General features: G+C 40.5%; 1 non-coding gene across 1 annotated transcript; it reads right to left on the bottom strand.

The window, feature by feature from the left end:
- Nucleotides 1-16,747: 16,747 nt before the first annotated feature.
- TRNAA-AGC (transfer RNA alanine (anticodon AGC)) lies at nt 16,748-16,820 on the bottom strand. The gene has a single exon. It is a non-coding gene; the product is annotated as a tRNA-Ala (tRNA).
- Between the last annotated feature and the right edge of the window lie 104 nt (nt 16,821-16,924).

Raw genomic sequence — 16,924 nt, 5'->3', positions numbered from 1 at the left:
TGATGGAAAGTTACTGTGTATTGGCAAACAGAGCAGAATTGTGACTGACGGGGCCTTTTTTGTTGCTGAAGGAAAGTATTTTTGGTAATGAAACATTTACAATTTTTATTACATATTTAACCAGTTTTATTCCTACAAAGGGATTTTGCTTAAATTGAAGTTTTTTTTGAAAGTGTTACTTTTTTCTACATAGTTTGGTCTTTTGCTTTTGTATTTATGGGAACTATATTTTTTGAAACAAACAGGATTTTTATAATATGGGATTATGTTTTCTGCTAAAATGGTCAATAAAAAAGAAACCCAAAATTGTAGTTCTCTTGGTGATGGAAGCCAATATGTATTGTCATTTGGCAACGAAACCAAGAATTTCATATATTACAAGTCGATAGGAAATTGCTTCAACACCGAAAACAGATTGGTTTCACTGGGGATTGAACCCAGGACCTCCTGTGTAAAGCAGACGTGATGACCGTTACAATATGAAACCTGTGAAATCCTGCAAAGCAATGGCAATTGGAGACGAGTTTTGACCGCCAGGGGAAAAAAAAAATTCGTATCTCTGTTGGTGATGGAAGCCAAAACATCCCGTCATTCGGCAACAAAGCCAAGAACTTCATATATTGCAGGTTGATAGGGTTTTATTTCAATCAGTAATTTATATCAGCTCACCGCTCACCGTGTGTAGACTCACTCCTGGTTGTCCCCTAGAGCACGGACAGGCACTACCACAGCCTAGTATTGCAGATAAAAAAGAAGGGATGTCCAGCTCTTCAGGCAGAGAACAAAAGGTCTTTAATTCATCATGCAGATACAACGAAATACATGGCCAGCACTACGCGTTTCAGGTGTAAAACTCACCCTTAATCATGATGCTGGAAAGGAGGCGCTACAGAGTTTATATACAATTGGCAAAGCAGGTGTTTAGAACACTTGAGCACCATACACATTTTTAGTCAGGCTTCCATAATGATTATAATATAATACAAACAAGATTTTTTTTAGATTTTTTGGATTTTCTTAAAAATATCTGGACTAAATATAGATATATATTACAGCATACTGGTTATGGTGCGCCAATATACAGTGCAAATATGCATACTTGAAAATACACGCACATATTAGTATATAAATATACATAAACATGCACAATTACAATGACACCTATAAACCTGCACATGGAAATAATTGTTTTTTTCTGTGATTTTTCCCTTTTTATTTTAATTATTTAATAGTGACACCTTATATAAGATTTAATTCAAAAACAAAATGTTCTTTAAATTGAATGATGTCCTACATTTATGTGCAGTTGGTAATCATGCTTTTGTTGAATATATTTCTGAAAATTACCCATTTCTATGTAGCTCATCTATAATACTGGATTCGTATTGAGAAAAAAAATGATCAGTTCTTAACATTTTAATAATTTATTTGGTGATTTTTTTGATGATTTTTTGGCTGTGTCTGCCTAGATATAATACAAAGTACAATAAATAGTAAGCAAAGGTTGTTGAGATTGTATTTTAAATTGCAGCCATTCATGTCAAGCTGTTATCTGTGATAATTATTGCTTTTGTTTAACTCAGTGTGTGGAAAATCGGCCGTACACCTCCACAGCAAACTATAAGATTAGCACTAACAGATCAAAGCTGCAAGTTGTAATCAGTGCCATTAAGACTGTAGCACAATCATCCATAAACTTCACATGGGAGAACTTCTGTTGTGAACACTGGGAGATAAGCCCCAAGCTTTTTTCTAGGGACATGAACACACCCTACTACCAATAGGATCATTGTGAATCACAGGATCGCAGGTAGTATGAAGCAGACTTAAAAGTTCCACATTGCAGAATCAGACCTACATGTTGCAAATGTTTGTTTATAAACAGTAGAGTTGAGCGTGGTTCGTGGTTCTCCAGTTCGCGGTTCGAGTGATTTTGGGGGGTGTTCTAGAACGAACTAAAACTCGAGCTTTTTGCTAAAGTTCGATAGTTCTAGTTACGTTCGAGAACGGTTCTAGCAGCAAAAAGCAGGGCTTTTTGCAGCTAGTGTGCAGGAGCCATCGCTGGCAGCCTGCCAGAAGCTGGTAACCAAGATAAACATCGGGTATCCAAGCAAAGCGCTTTGGTTAGTAACCCGATATTTATCCTAGTTACGTGTGCAGGAAGCCCACACTTCCCCGCTCAGCTCACTCCGCCCCCTCCTGCACGCGGCCTGTACACACACACACACACACTCACCTGTCCCCAGCCAAGCAGTCCACGACACTGACGTCCTCAGCGCCATATGACCCCGCTAGGCTCCACCCACTTCGCACTCCGCCGCCAGCACACATGGCTCCGCCCACCTGGCACTCTGCACACATGGTCCTGCTAGGCTCCGCCCACCTGACAATCTGCACACATGGTCCCGCTAGGCTCCGCCCACCTGGAACTCTGCACACATTACCCCGCTAGGCTCCGCCCACCTGGCACTCTGCACACATGGCTCTGCTAGGCTCCGCCCATCTGGCACTTTGCACACATTACCCCGCTTGGCTCCGCCCACCTGTCACTCTGCACACATGGTCCCGCTAGGCTCCGCCCACCTGGCACTCTGCACACATGGTCCCGCTAGGCTCCGCCCACCTGGCACTCTGCACACATGGCCCCGCTAGGCTCCGCCACCTGGAACTCTGCACACATGGTCCTGCTAGGCTCCGCCCACCTGGCACTCTGCACACATGGTCCCGCTAGGCTCCGCCCACCTGGCACTCTGCACACATTACCCCGCTAGGCTCCGCTCACCTTGCACTCTGCACACATGGTCCCGCTCGGCTTACCTGCGGTGATTAAGTCCCGACCTCAGCGCTGTCACTGTCCTCCATAGCCGCCGCTTGTCACATCACCTTCTCTCTCTTCCGACCCGAGACTGACTAGCGGTGACATCACGAGCCGCTCACGATACTTGGCTGTGAAGATGATTGAAGTCAGTGTGCAGGAGATCAGCGCAGGTAATGTACCTCGCTGACAGCAGCACTTGTCATCCCCTGCAATGACCTGGGCTGACCCATTGATGTTAGCTCAGGTCACTGCACTGCTCTCCCAGCCAATGGGGAACATCCTGCTCTTCATTGACTGGGACAGTGTGGATCGTCATGGGAACCCCTTGGATTACACTAGACCTGGATTTGTTTTTCTATCTAATAAATTGGTTAAAGAGGGAGTGTATTGGGGAGTGTTTTTTCAAATAAAAATGTGTTTGTCGTCTATTTTTTTTATTACTGACTGGGTTGGTGATGTCGGGTATCTGATAGACGCCTGACCTCACCAACCCCAGGGCTTGGTGCCAGGTGACATTACACATCTGGTATTAACCCCATATATTACCCCGTTTGCCACCGCACCAGGGCACGGGATGAGCTGGGGCGAAGCACCAGAATTGGCGCATCTAATGGATGCGCCACTTCTGGGGCGGCTGCGGCCTGCTATTTTTAGGCTGGGGAGAGTCCAATAACCATGGACCTCCCTAGTCTGAGAATATCAAACGCCAGCTGTCTGCTTTACCTTGGCTGGTGATCCAATTTTTGGGGGACCCCTATGTGTTTTTTTTTTTAAATTATTTATTTAATTTAAAATAAAAGCGTGGGGTGCCTCAGTTTTGGATTACCAGCCAAGGTGAAGCTGCCAGCTGTGGTCTGCAGGCTGCAGCCGTCTGCTTTACCCTAGTTGGCTACAAAAATAGGGGGAACCCTACGTCATTTTTTTTTTCATTTTTTTGGCTAAATACAAAGCTAAGCACCCCTTAGTGCCACATGAAAGGCACCAAAGGGTGCAAAATTACAAAATGCAGGAGAGTGGGACATTATGTGTCTTTCTGCCATTATAATGACAGAAAAGACTGATATAAAGTGTACAAGCACTGTAAAATCACCAGAGCGCTCTACGCTGTGAAAAGCAGTAGAAAATGGCACTGGAGTGAACATGTGACCGCCTCATGTAGGTTGAAGCTATTTATCCTGGGTAAATTTATGTATTTTCCCTCCTTCAGTTTTTTTGCAGTACGCAAAAAAAACAGAAGGCACACGGATGACAAACAGATGACATACGGACCGTCTACGGAACGGAAACGGATGCCACACGGATGCACCCATGAAAAAAAGGACTGTTTTTTGCAGACCGCAAAAATGGATCGGTCGTGTTAATGTAGCCTTATTCTGATCTGCCGTTTATAAACAGCAGGCAGAAATAAGTGAATAGCGCCCCCCAGCGTCAGAAAATCTCCGGGGTTTCAGGCGTAGCTGAGACCCTGGAGATCCTGATTTAGGACGGTTTTTCCGGTCCCCGCTCATGTGATTACAGGTATACACCGTACACTGATGATCACGTTACAGTAAATGACAGTGTCGGTAAAAAATTATTTATCTCCCATCTGGCATGAACAAACATGACAAATCTCCTACCCGGTCCCCTCCGGTCCCCCGGTGTCGCCAAAGTGCCCCCCCTGATGCCCTCCCAGAAATCCAAGATGGCCGCGCGCACAGCAGCGCGCCGGCCGCATTCACCCTACTCTTCTGATTTCTGTCACATGTGCCATGACACATGCGACAGAAAACTCCGCCCCAGGCCCTGCCAGGTCACCCCCTATTACCCCACCGGTGTTCACCGGTGTCCCACGGTACCTGTGCAGTGTTGATCCCCCGCGGCCCTCTCCTTCACAATAGACGCTGCCGCATGCACAGAGCGGCTGTCAGCTCAAGTTCCTGTGTTCAGACACAGTGAGTGGTGGTTATGCATCTGTAAGCTAAATGGGCGGCATGGTGGCTCAGTTGGTAGCTCTGCAGTCTTGCAGCACTGAAGTACTGGGTTCAATTCCCACCAACAACACCATCTGCAAGGAGTTTGTATGTTCTTCCTGTGTTTGTGTGAGTTTCCTCTAGGTACTCTGGTTTCCTCCCAGACTCCAAAGACATACAGATAGGGAATTTAGATTGTGAGCCCCAATGGGGACAGTGTTCCCAATGTATGCAAAGTGCAATGGAATTAATAGCGCTAAATAAATGAAAATTTTTTATTATTACTGCAATGCCCTGTTCATGAGGTAAGGAACATAGTTGATCAGGAGAGCTATATACTACATTTCCAAATGGAGGCATTTGATTTTATAGTTGCCCTGCTGAACGACTACCAAACATGAGAGTCCGTTATACGCCACAAGAAAACACATCTAAATAACGAGCTCTGTTGTTTGGTATTAATTCAGCTGGATAACTGGACTTAAAGGGGTATTCCATCTCCAAGATCCTATCCCCAATATATAGTAGGTGGAATAGCAATAATATCAGCAAATACCAAGATTTGGAAATGTAGAATAGTTCTCCTGATTAGGCATGCCCTTACCTCATGAGCAGGGCATTGCAGCTTTGGTAGCAACCGTTACGACATGGACTCTGCTGCTGTGGACCCGGGGAGAGTGGGTGCAGATTCATTGCACCCACACTCCTCACATGGAGGGTCTGCACTCCTAGAAAATGGGGGATACGTTCCCGTTTTTTCCTTACAATAAATTTGTGAAAGAGGGAATGTTTTGAGGAGTTTTCTTTCAAATACATTTTTTTTTTATTTTTTTTGTTAGTACTGACAGTTTGTGATGTCAGGTATCTGACAGACGCCATGACATCACAAACTGCTGGGCTTGATGTCAGGTGACTTTACAACTAGTATCAACCCCATTTATTACCCCGTTTGCCACTGCACCAGGGCACGGGATGAGCTGTGGTGAAGCGCCAGGATTGGCGCATCTAGTGGATGTGCCACGTCTAGGGTGCCTGTGGCCTGCTATTTTTAGGCTGTGAAGGCCCAATAACTATGGACCTTCCCACCCTGAGAATACCAGACCACAGCTGTCCGCTTTACCTTGGCTGGTGATCCAATTTGGGGGGGACCCTACTTTTTTTTTGTAATTATTATTATTTATAAAATAATTATAAAAAAAGAGCCTGGGGTGACCTCCACATTGGATCCCCAACCACGGTAAAGCTGCCAGCTGTGGTTTTCAGGCTACAGCCGTCTGCTTTACCCTAGCTGGCTATCAAAAATGGGGGGACCCAACATCATTTTTTTTTTAACTATTTTTTAAATAAAAAAAATTAATGGGCTTCCCTGTATTTTGATTGCCAACCAAGGTAACGCCAGGCAGATGGGGGTGGCAACCCATAGCTGTCTGCTTTATCTGCACTGAGAATCAAAAATACCGCGGAGCGCTACGTCATTTTTTTAAAGATTTATTTTTACAGCACTGTCATGTCAGGCATTCAAAATACAGGGAAACTCTTTTTGTTTTTAGTTATTTAAATAAATAATTAAAAAAATATATATGGGCTCCTGCTGCATTTTTTGTATTGCTAGCTAAGGGTAATCCAAGCAGCTACTGGCTGCTAACCCCCACTGCTTGGTGTTACCTTCACTGGCAATGGAAAATCCAAAAATCAAGGGAAGCATTTTTTATTTTGTTTTGCCAAAAAACTACAAAAAAATGACGTGGGCTTCGCCATATTTTTGTATGCTAGCCAGGTACAGCAGGCAGGTACGGGCTGCCCGTAACCCCCAGCTGCCTATTTGTACCCGGCTGGGAACTAAAAATATAGGGAAGCCCGTTTTTTAATTAATTTATGAATTTTATGAAATAATTAAAAAAAAAAAAAAAAAACAAGTGGGCTTTGCCCCATTTTTGTGTCCAGCCGGGTACAACAAGGCAGCTGGGGATTGGAATCCACAGCACAGGTTAGCCCGAGGTTTCTGGGCCCCTCTGCTGCGAATTGCAGTCCGCAGCCGCCCCAGAAAATGGCGCTCTCATAGAAGCGCCATCATCTGGCGCTGTATCCAACTCTTCCAACAGCCCTGGAGCCAGGTGGCTTGTTGGGTAATCATGAGTTAATACTGGCTTTGTTTTACTAGCCAGTATTAAGCCAGAGATTCTTAATGTCAGGCACGTTTGACCCGGCCATTAAGAATCTCCAATAAGGGGCTAAAAAAAAACACCACACAGAAAAAAAATACTTTAATAGAAATAAATACACAGACACATTAGAGACTCCATCTTTATTACCCCTTGTCAGCCCTCCACAATCCTGCTCTTATGTCTTCTTTCTCCTTCAACACATGCAGCTCTGTCTGCTCCATCAAACAGCACAGCTGCATGGGGGAAGACGCTTTGCTCCGTGCAGAAATCACTCTGTGAGAGTGACCACAGGCTCCCGGCTGTAAGCGGTGGCATGGGTTGCCATAGCAACGCTGCTCCAATCATGTGATTCCGGTGCCGCTGCGTGCTGGTAGCGGGACGTCCCCGTCACTGCTACCAAGCGCGTTGCTATGGCAACGGTGATCTCCGTGATTGACCGGCTGTGTCAGCCGGTCAGGAGCCGGCTTCTGCGGACGCTGGTAACTACGGTAAACATCGGGTAAGCAAGAAGCCCTTTCCTTGGTTACCCGATGTTTACCGTAGTTACCAGCATCCGCTGCTCTCACGCTGCCAGTGCCAGCCCCCTGCATACATAACCAGACTACACATCGGGTTAAATTAACCCGATGTGTACTCTGGCTAGGAGTGCAGGGAGCCAGCGCTAAGCGGTGTGCGCTGGTAACCAAGGTAAATATCGGGTTGGTTACCCGATATATACCTTTGTTACCAAGTGCAGCATCGCTTCCACGCGTCGCTGCTGGCTGGGGGCTGTGGTCACTGGTTGCTGGTGAGATCTGCCTGTGTGACAGCTCACCAGCAACCCATGTAGCGACGCTCCAGCGATCCCTGCCAGGTCAGGTTGCTGGTGGGATCGCTGGAGCTTCGCTTAGTGTGACGATACCTTAAGGGAACGGGGAAGCAGAGCGGGGAGTCGAGCTAGAGCACCCTGTATTAGATATGCAATGACAGGTTCTACATGACGCGTCATAGTCATGTGACCAGTCTGTAGCCAATGAGATAACAGGCACCTGACTGGTCACATGGCTATTTTTCACGTCACGATAGGTCCTGCATCACTGCTGGCAGTGCTGGTTACCGGGAGGATTCAGCGATCATCGAATGGAATAGCGGCAGGAGACAGAGTGCAGGAGGGATCGCGGGGACCGGTAAGTGTTATGGCAATGTTTATTAACTGTATGTGTACATTTATAATGTGTTTTTATGTGTTTGTGATTGCCTCCTATTGTTCCCTATGCGGTTCGAGTTCGGTTCGTCGAACGTTCGCCGAACCGAACTCGAACGAGACCTTCGTTCGGCAAACGGAACTCGAGCCGAACCACGGCCGGTTCGCTTATCTCTAATTAACAGTCATTATGAAGTCACAGTATCCACACATTATCCACACACGGAGTCAAAGTTAACAACAATGGTAACTGGCAGTTAATTTATATATTGTGGAAAATTATATGGGCCACAATATGGTGGCAAGGGAGACTTATTTAATATATATTTTTTAATAATGAATCATGAAGTCTCTGCAAAGATTTATTTGATGATTTTTGGCTGTGTCTGCCTAGATGTAGTACAAAGTACAAGGATTGTTGAGATTATAATTTAAATTGTGACTATTCATGTCAAACTGTTATCTATGGTATAATTAATGCTTTTGTTATGCTCAGTGTGTGGAAAATCGGCCACACACCTCCACGGCAAGCTGTCAGATTAACACTATCAGATGAAAACCGCATGTTGTAATCAGTGCCATTAAATCAGTAGCTCCATCAATCATAAACTTCACATAGGAAAACCTCTGTTGTGAACACTGGGATACCAGCCCCAAACTTTTTTTTTAGGGACGTGAACACACCCTGCTAACAATAGGATCATTGTGAATCACATGATCGCAGATAGTATAAAGCAAACTTGAAAGTTCACCATTACAGAAGCAGACCTACGTGTTGCAAATGTTCGTTTACTACTAGACATTATAAAATCAAATTATCCACACACTGAGTCAAGATTGATAACAATGGTAACTGGCAATCGATTTATACATTGTGGAAAATTCTATAAGCCACAATATGATGGCAAAAGAGACTTATTTAATATATATTTTTTAATAATAAATCATGAGGTCTCTGCGGAAATTCAGACCATGAGGGAAAGTAGTTCCTAGTCTGAATATCCACCAGACCTCTCTTTTACGTAAAAATGTTTCTAAGTTACCCCCTCTATAAGACTTCTGTATTTTTTCTATGCCATATACTCGTGGGGTGTCAAATTGTCCATTGTGTTTATTAATGAAGTGTTTTGATAATTGGGAGGTGCCTCTGGAAGTTTTTTTGTGTGTTATGTCGTACAGATGTTCCTTAATGCGTATATGCAGTTCCCGTTTAGTACTACCTATATATTTTAATTTGCAGATTGTGCATTCTGCCAAGTAGATAATATATGTACTTTTACAGTTTATAAAGGTTTTAATTGCATAGCTACTACTGGCATTTTTATTATCAAAGGATGTGATTTTTTTAGAAGTTAATGGACATAATTTGCAATGTTTCCTGGCACATTGGTAGAAACCCTTTAAGGATAACCAGTTAGTGCCTATAAAGTTCGATTTCTTACTGATAATGTCACTTGGGGATAATTTGTCACCCAGAGAGGTTGATCGTTTAGCAACCACTCTACAGTTGTTATCGAGAATTTTTTTCAGAACTCTGTCTGTTTTTAATGTATTTAAATTACGATAAAAGATTTTACGTATATCATTAAATTGGTTGCTGTATTGTAATGCAAGGGTAATGACTGAATTAATGGTAGATCGATTCTTAGATGAATTATGGGGATGAACTTTAGTTGGAGTGATTCGAGATTTTACGATTTTTTGTGCTCTATTGAGCATCCAGTTCTTATATCCTCTGTTTCTAAGTCTAGAATTAATTGTATTTATTTCAGTTTGTAAGGTTTTTTTTGAATTACAATTCCTATAAGCACGTTGAGTTTCCCCTACTGGTATAGCTTTAATAGTATGTATTGGGTGATGGCTTGCTGCATGCAATATGTTGTTACCTGATACTTGTTTTCTATGGGTGCATGTTTCAATGTAACCATTACTATGCCCCGTCAGCCGCAAATCAAGGAACTCCACAGCAAATTGTTGGAAGTTTACTTTAAATTTTATGTTGAGAGGATTATTGTTTAAATAGGTAGTGAGGTCTGATACGAGAGACCCACCGCCCGCCCACACCAGGAGGACGTCATTGATGAATCTCCCATACCAGACCACACACTCTGGAAATGGATTGTCATCGCTGTAAATATACATTTCCTCCCACCAACTCATAACTAGGTTTGCGACTGACGGGGAATATTTAGCACCCATAGATACTCCTACCCTTTGGATGAAAAATGTAGAATCAAATAGAAAGTAGTTATTAGCCATAAGAAACTTAATGGTGTCCAATATGAACAACACCTTTTCATTGTCAAAATTCGAATATTTTACCAAATGATGTTGAACCGCCATTAATGCTACCTGCTGGGGTATTGAAGTATATAAAGAGATGACATCTGCTGTTATCTACCCATAACCATTCTGCCATTTCATGTTTTTGATTCCATTCAAGACACTGATAGTGTCTCTAAGGTAACCTGGGACTCGACGGGCCAGAGGCTGCAACACCGAATCAATCCATTGTCCAAGCCTCTCACCCACCGAGCTAATACCTGACATTATAGGCCGCATGGGAGGTGGATTTTCCCCTTTGTGTGTTTTAGGTAACCCGTATAAAATGGGTATTTTGGGGGTATCAACTTCTAAATATTCAGCATGTTTTTTACTATAACAACCAAGGGAGGCCCCTTCACTTATTAACTTGTGAATTTTTTTGTTGATGGTAAGGGTGGGATCGGTGGCAACAGGGGCATATGTATTATTATCTGATAACAAAAGATACATCCAATCAATATAATCAGTCTTATCCATTAGTACCACCGATCCCCCATTATCAGATTTTTTGATGATAATATTACTATTATTATTTAGTTGATGCAGTGCCTCCCTCTGCTGGACATTCAAGTTATTGAGATTGGTGTTTTTGCCCGAATCATGTAGTAATCTCAAATCCCTTTCCATATTTTTTTGAAAATCAACTATGGCTTCACATCTTTCATTTAAGGGATAAAAATCTGGATTGGGGACTCGAGCTGCAATATTGCTATCAAAGGGGGACTCTGGTTTGTGTTGATTATCTAGGTCTTCCAATGACAATAATGCAAGTTGTTCTCTAAAATTAAAATTTGCATACACATTTTCATGCTTAGCCTTATTAGTGTTTAATTGTGCATCAGCCTCTTCTTTATAACAGCATTACGAACAAATCTATTGATATCACACAATGTACCAAAAAAAAATCAAAATTGTTTGTTGGGGCAAAATTTAAACCTAGTGCAAGAAGTGCTCTTTGTGTTTCTGACACATTATGTGACGACAAATTAATGACATCAAAATTGGCATCTAGGTCTAAGTCCTTTTTGGACGTAGGGCATAACCTTTTGGATTTATGCTTCCTACCTCCTCTTCTGCATTTCTTTTGAAATTTTTCTGTTTTCTGTAGTAGTTTTTGAAGGTTGAAATGTTGATTCAACAGATGATTCATCAGTAGTGTATCCCATAGAAGTGTCCAGATCAGAGGAACCAAATGAGACTTTAGATTTCATTTTGGGAGTTTTTAGTATGGAGCGCAGGCTTTTCCATTTATTTGCATTCTCCCATCTGCCCCATTCATAGACTTGGTTAGATGAATAGTCATGTAAGTCCCTATTAAGCTTGCGTTTTTTCATGTGCATAATACTTGATTCAATTTTATCAACAGATTTTTGTATGCGATTAATAGTTTCCAGAAAATCTTCTTCCGAAACAGTAGATTTAAATGTAGATTTTGCTTCATCCAAACTTGTCTGGGTCTCTTTAAGTGTGATCTCTTCATGTTCGATAATTAGACCCATGAGCTTCAGAGAGCAAAAAGATAATAAAACATTCCATTTGGAGACAAATTCTTCAGAATAGACTGTGTTGGGAATTTTTTTCAGGCGTAAGCCCCTTGGAATAATAGACTTTTCAGCATAGTTCTTTAAGGTGGTTACATTCCACCAAATTCTATTTTCTTTTTCTGCCAATTTTTGCAATATTTTCACAGATTCATCGCTTGATGCAGAAATGGCAGGTGCATGCGTGTTTGTAGCACCAAATAGTAACTTAGCTTTATCTAGGCGTTGGCTACGGCCATTCATCTTACTGGTTAGATGAACAAAATGGGTTAAGTCCAGAAAGGTAACAACGTTGTATGCTCAATTAGTATGGAAAGCAAAGCCACAGGAGTCCCGAAAGGCAGAAAATAATCCAGTAATATATATCAGCTCACCGTGTGTAGGCACACTCCTGGTTGTCCCCTGGAGCACAGACAGGCACTGCCATAGCCTAGTATTGCAAATAAAAAAGAAAGGATGTCGAGCTCTTCAGGCAGAGAAACCAAGGTCTTTAATTCATCACGCAGATACAATGAAAAACATGACCAGCACTACACATTTCAGATGAAACACTTATTTCAACACCATGAAGAGATTGGTTTTACTGGGAATTGAACCTAGTACATTTTGCATGTTAAGCAGACGTAATGACTGCTACACTATGAAACCTGATGGAAAGTTACTGTGTATTGGCTAGCAGAGAAAAATTGTGACTGACAGGGCCTTTTTATTGCTGAAGAAAAGTGTTTTTGGTTAATGAAACATTTACAATTTTTATTACATATTTTACCAGTTTTATTCCTACAAAGGGATTTTGCTTAAATTCAAGTTTATATTGAATGTGTTACTTTTTTCTACATAGTTTAGTTGTTTGCTTTTGTATTTATGGGAACAATATATTTTGAAAAAAACAGGATTTTTATAATATGGGATTATGTTTTCTGCTAAAAGGTCAATAAAAAAGAAACCCAAAATCGTAGTTCTCTTGGTGATGGAAGCCAAAATGTATTGTCATTTGGCAATGAAACCAATAATTTCATATATTACAAGTCGATAGGAAATAACTTCAACTCCAAAAACGGATTGGTTTCACTAGGGAATAAACCCAGAATACTCTGCATGTGAAGCAGACTTGATGAACACCACACTAGAAAACCTGGGAAATCCTGCAAAGTAATGGCAATTAGAGACGAGTTTTGACTGCCAGGGGAAAAAAAAAAAATTATTTGTATTTCTGTTGGTGATGGAAGCCAAAACATCACACCATTCGGCAACAAAGCCAAGAACTTCATATTTTCTAGTTTGATAGGGTATTATTTCAACACCAAGAACAGATTGGTTTTACTGGGGATTGAACCAAGGACCTTCTGCATGTTAAACAGATGTGATGACCACTACACTATGAAACCTGATAAAAAGTTACTGTGTATTAGCTTGCAGAGCAGAATTGTGACTGACGGGGCCTTTCTATTGCTGAAGGAAAGTATTTTTGGTTAATGAAACATTTACAATTTTTATTACATATTTTACCAGTTTTATTCCTACAAATGGATTTTGCTTAAATTGAAGTTTACATTGAATGTGTTATTTTTTTTCTACATAGTTTAGTCGTTTGCTTTTGTATTTATGGGAACTATATATTTTAAAACAAACAGGATTTTTATAATATGGGATTATGTTTTCTGCTAAAATGGTCAATAAAATAGAAACCCAAAATCGTAGTTCTCTTGGTGATGGAAGCCAAAATGTATTGTCATTTGGCAACGAAACCAATAATTTCATATATTACAAGTCAATAGAAAATAACTTCAACTACGAAAACGGATAGGTTTCAGTGGGGATTGAACCCAGGACCTTCTGCATGTGAAGCAGACTTGAGGATCACCACACTAGAAAACCTGTGAAATACTGCAAAGTAATATCAATTAGAGATGAGTTTTGACTGCCAGGAAAAAAAAAAAAAAAATAATTCGTAGTTTTGTTGGTGTTGGAAGCCAAAACATCCCATCATTCGGCAACAAAGCCAAGAACTTCATATTTTGTAGTTTGATAGGTTATAATTTCAACATCAAGAACAGATTGGTTTTACAGGGGATAGAACCGAGGACCTTCTGCGTGTTAAACAGACGTGATGACCACTACACTATGAAACCTGATGGAAAGTTACTGTGTATTGCTTTGCAGAGCAGAATTGTGACTGACGGGGCCTTTTTATTGCTGAAGGAAAGTATTTTTGGTTAATGAAACATTTACAATTTTTATTACATATTTTACCAGTTTTATTCCTACAAACGGATTTTGCTTAAATTGAAGTTTACATTGAATGTGTTTTTTTTTCTACATAGTTTAGTCGTTTGCTTTTGTATTTATGGGAACCATATATTTTAAAACAAACAGGATTTTTATAATATGGGATTATGTTTTCTGCTAATTTCATATATTACAAGTCGATTGGAAATAACTTGAACTCCGAAAACGTATTGGTTTCAGTGGAGATTGAACCCAGTACGTTCTGCATGTGAAGCAGACTTGATGATCACCACACTAGAAAACCTGTGAAATCCTGCAAAGTAACATCAATTAGAGACGAGTTTTGACCGCCAGGAAAAAAAAAAATAAATAATTCGTAGTTCTGTTGTTGATGGAAGCCAAAACATTCTGTTATTTGGCAACAAAGCCAAGAACTTTATATATTGCAGGTTGATAGGGTATTATTTCAATACCAAGAACAGATGGGTTTAACTGGGGATTGAACCCAGGACCTTCTGTGTGTAAAGCAGACGTGATTACCACTACACTATGAAACATGACAAAAAATTATAGAGTGTTGGCTATCGGAGCAGAATTGTGACTGACGGGGCCTTTTTATTGCTGAAGAAAAGTGTTTTTGGTTAATGAAACATTTACAATTTTTATTACATATTTTACTAGTTTTATTCCTACAAATGGATTTTGCTTAAATTGAAGTTTACATTGAATGTGTTATTTTTTTCTACATAGTTTAGTCGTTTGCTTTTGTATTTATGGGAACTATATATTTTAAAACAAACAGGATTTTTATAATATGGGATTATGTTTTCTGCTGAAATGGTCAATAAAAAAGAAACCCAAAATCGTAGTTCTCTTGGTGATGGAAGCCAAAATGTATTGTCATTTGGCAACGAAACCAATAATATCATATATTACAAGTCAATAGGAAATAACTTCAACTCCGAAAACGGATAGGTTTCAGTGGGGATATAACCCAGGACCTTCTGCATGTGAAGCAGACTTGATGATCACCACACTAGAAAACCTGTGAAATACTGCAAAGTAATGTCAATTAGAGACGAGTTTTGACCGCCAGGAAAAAAAAAAAATAATTCGTAGTTCTGTTGGTGATGGAAGCCAAAACATCCCATCATTCGGCAACAAAGCCAAGAACTTCATATATTGTAATTGGATAGGGTATTATTTCAACACAAAGAACGGATTGGTTTCACTGGGGATTGAACCCAGGACTTTCTGCGTGTTAAGCAGATGTGATGCCCACTACACTATGAAACCTGATGAAAAGTTACTGTGTATTGCTTTGCAGAGCAGAATTGTGACTGACGGGGCCTTTTAATTGATGAAGGAAATTATTTTTGATTAATGAAACATTTACAATTTTTATTAAATATTTTACCAGTTTTATTCCTACAAAGGGATTTTGGTTAAATTAAAGTTTACATTGAATGTGTTATTTTTTTCTACATAGTTTAGTCGTTAGTTAGTTAGTTGATAGGAAATTACTTCAACACCGAAAACAGGTTGGTTTCACTGGGGATTGAACCCAGAACTTACTGCATGTGTAGCAGACTTGATGACAACCACACTAGAAAACCTGTAAAATGCTGCACAGTAATGGCGATTAGAGACGAGTTTTGACCGCCAGGGGAAAAAAAATAAATAATTCGTAGTACAGTTGGTGATGGAAGACAAAACATCCCATTATTCGTGAACAAAGCCAAGAAATTTTTATATTGCATGTTGATAGAGTATTACTTCAACACCAAGAACAGATAAGTTTCACTGGGGATTGAAACAGGACCTTCTGCATGCAAAGCACACATGATTACCACTACACTATGAAACCTAACAAAAAAATTATAGAGTATTGGCTATCGGAGCAAAATTGTGACTGACGGGGCCTTTATATTGCTGAAGAAAAGTATTTTTGGTAATGAAAAATTTACAATTTTTATTACATACTTTACCAGTTTTATTCCTACAAAGGTATATTGATTAAATTGAAGTTTACATTGAATGTGTTACTTTTTTCTACACAGTTTAGTCGTTTGCTTTTGTATTTATGGGAACTAAATATTTTGAAACAAAAAGGATTTTTATAATATGTGATTATGTTTTCTGCTAAATTGGTCAATAAAATAGAAACCCAAAATCGTAGTTCTCTTTGTGATGGAAGCCAATATGTATAGTCATTTGGCAACGAAACCAAGAATTTCATATACTACAGGTTGAGAGCAAATTACTTTAACACCGAAAAAAGATTGGTTTCACTGGGGATTGAACCCAGAACGTTTTGCATGTGAAGCAGACTTGATGACCACCACCCTTGAAAACCTGTGAAATCCTGCAAAGTAATGGTAATTAGAGACGAGTTTTGACCGCCAGGGGCAAAAAAAAAATAATTCATAGTTCTGTTGGTTATGGAAGCCAAAACATCCCGTCATTCGGCAACAAAGCCAAGAACTTCATATATTGTAGTTGGATGGGGTACTATTTCAACACCAAGAACAGATTGGATTCACTGGGGATTGAACTGAGGACATTCTGCATGCTAAGCAGATGTGATGACCACTACACTATGAACCCTGATAAAAAGTTACTGTGTATTGGCTAGCAGAGCAGAATTGTGACTGACGTGGCCTTTATATTGCTGAAGGAAAGTATTTTTGGTAATGAAACATTTACAATTT

The sequence above is a fragment of the Anomaloglossus baeobatrachus genome, chromosome 2, assembly GCF_048569485.1.
Source record: "Anomaloglossus baeobatrachus isolate aAnoBae1 chromosome 2, aAnoBae1.hap1, whole genome shotgun sequence".
In the NCBI taxonomy this organism is placed as follows: Eukaryota; Metazoa; Chordata; class Amphibia; order Anura; family Aromobatidae; genus Anomaloglossus; species Anomaloglossus baeobatrachus.
The sequence above is the reverse complement of the archived record's forward strand: the minus strand, read 5'-3'. Positions and strand labels throughout refer to the sequence as shown.